The sequence below is a fragment of the Propithecus coquereli genome, unplaced genomic scaffold (genome assembly GCF_000956105.1).
Source record: "Propithecus coquereli isolate 6110/MARCELLA unplaced genomic scaffold, Pcoq_1.0 Scaffold30, whole genome shotgun sequence".
NCBI lineage: Eukaryota > Metazoa > Chordata > Mammalia > Primates > Indriidae > Propithecus > Propithecus coquereli.
In genome coordinates, this window is record NW_012148619.1 from 4,131,054 (window position 1) to 4,133,784 (window position 2,731).

General features: G+C 39.2%; 1 pseudogene; it reads right to left on the bottom strand.

The window, feature by feature from the left end:
* The window catches only part of LOC105814544, a 35,826-nt pseudogene that overhangs the window by 24,121 nt on the left and 8,974 nt on the right, over positions 1-2,731 (bottom strand).

Here is a 2,731-nt window from a genome sequence, read left to right on the forward strand (position 1 = left end):
TACAGATACCCAGTTATCATTGCTGCTTGAGAGGTGCTTTAAATTAGATTATTTTTTTTCTTATAATTTTCCAATGGTTCAAGAGAACCATTCTTTCTAGGATTTAATGTCTAGTACCATAATTTCATGAGATCCTTATTGTGGAATCCAATCATTAATCCACTCAAAAATATTTATTAATCTAAAAAGTGTGCCAACTACCGGAGGTAGATTTGGGTTCTGTGAGGCTTTAAACTTACTACAAATTTGTGGGCCCTCTTTAAAAAAAAGGAGGAGCAAGGCTGGGTAATGCTAGCACTCTGGGAGGCCGAGGCGGGAGGATCACTTGAGCTCAGGAGTTCAAGACCAGCCTGAGCAAGAGTGAGATACCGTGTCTATTAAAAATAGAAAAAGTTAGCTGGGCATGGTGGTGTGTGCCTATAATCCCAGCTACTTGGGAGGCTGAGGCGAGAGGATCACTTGAGCCCAGGAGTTTGAGGCTGCTGTGAGCTAGGCTAATGCTACAGCACTCTAGCCCGGGCAACAGAGTGAGACTCTGTCTCCAGTCAATCAATCAATAAAGGAAGAGCAGAAAGAGAAGTGAGAAGGGGGAAAAAGGGGTGGGGGAGGGGAACTATGATGACAACGACAATGGTGGCAACAGCAACAAAAGTAGAAATTCAAAATTAGGTCTGTTTCCAGGAAGATGGAATAGGGGTACATTTCCCCATTCCTTCTACTAAGCACAATAAAAAACCCTAGATAATATATATAAACCAAACATATCTAGACTCTGAAAGGTGGAGAAAAGGAGGCAGACAGGCTAGGGGCCTTGGAACCCAGGAATGACACGGTGAAAAGTTTTCTTTTTACCTCATATAACCCAGGCTTTGAGCTGAAGAAGCCAGCAACCTGGAAAGACCAATGGGCACAGACAAAAAACCTTGCGCTCTCTAGCCAGAGAAGTATGAGGACTGGAAGGCAGCAGCACCTGTTTCTAGCCCTGTCTCTGCCATTAACAGTGACTTGGAAAATATTCTCTTTAGCTAGCGTTATGATTCCAAGTTGGGAAAGGAAAGGAGTTGTGTTTTTTTTTTTTCTTTTATTTCAGCATATTATGGGGGTACAGATGTTTAGGTTACGTATGTTGCCCTTGGTCCCCCCCCAGGAGTTGTGTTTTAAGCAAAGTTTACTTTTCATTGCTTAGAATAGAAATAATTGCACATCATAATACATTTGAAATGAAAGAAATATATAAAGAAAAATCCCACCATCTAGAAACAACCATTATTAACATTTGAGGCATTTTTAGTGTTTCTTTAAATTAAAAATAATTATTTTTTTAGTTTGTGAGACAATTTTTATTTCTACTTTTTAAAAATGGACATTAATATTCAGTATACTTACATCTTAAAACATTCCCAGCTTAGTGAAAACAAGGCATTCAATGGCACACTAGCCACAGAAGCTGTTTATTAACTACTAATCATTTTATGAAGTCATATCTATATAAAAATAAACACTAAAGAAAATAAATAGACTTAACTGAAGTTAATAAGTGACAAGCATAATTATAAATAAATACCAGATTTTATCCTAGCACTCTGGAAGGCCGAAGTGGGAGGATTGCTTGAGCTCAGGAGTTTGAGACCAGCCTGAGCAAGAGCGAAACCCCATCTCTACTAAAAATAGAAAAATTAGCTGGGCGTCATGGTGTGCACCTGTAGTCCCAGCTACTGGGGAGGCTGAGGCAGGAGGATCGCTTGAGCCTAGGAGTCTGAGGTTGCTGTGAGCTAGGCTGACACCATGACACTCTACTCAGGGCAATGGAGTGAGACTCTGTCTCAAATAAAATGAAAGAAAGAAACAGACAGAGAGAGAGAGGGGGAGGGAGGGAGGAAGGAAGGAAGGAAGGAAAAAAGAAAGAAAGAATACATACATACCAGATTTCAAAAAGGAATCTGCAAAAAGCTTTACTACCTGAGGATTTTCACTCAAAGTAGATAAAATGCATAGTAATCCCAACTTTGCAAGGTAGTGAATTAACAGATACATTTTCTCTTAGTGGAGGACGATCTAACCTCAGTAACATTTCTGGATGAAACATAAAATTACGATTGCACACTTCAAAAGGATTGGTCCAGTTGAGTTTCCTCTAATTTAAATTCCTCTTCTTCATTTAAAGCATTAGCAGGAGCATCACTATGTGGACTGTCCAGAATGTCTTTGTTTAGACCATTTGACCCCTCCTTTTGATCCTCACCAGTATGAACCTCTAACTATCTGTGCCCTGGGCGTGTTCATTAACACGTCATTTCCAGGGACTGACTATTACTCAGTAGCTTTGCCTGCCTTCTTTCCAAGGCCAGTTGTTTATTTCTCTCAGTTCTTTGTTGTTGCTTTCCTGTTAGGCTTTTACTCGACTCAGAAGCAAACTTCTCACTTTCAGATGAGTTTGTCAAAAAGGGATCTAATTCAGTAGCAGTTACATCATGGCCATTATTTTCCCCTACATCATCATCATTGCTAACAAAATCTTCACATGAAATACAGAGATCAAGATGAATTCGTTTTAAACAGGTCTGAACTTCCTTTTTATTTCCCAGGTATTCAATCCTGTAACTAAAATCCTCAAATTGCAGTTTAGGGAATAGCTTATGTGCTCAGTGCTCCATGTGTCTGCTTACTGTCTTCAAGTCTAAATAAAAATGTATTTTCTGCTATTTTATATATAATGCCACCAAAAAAACCT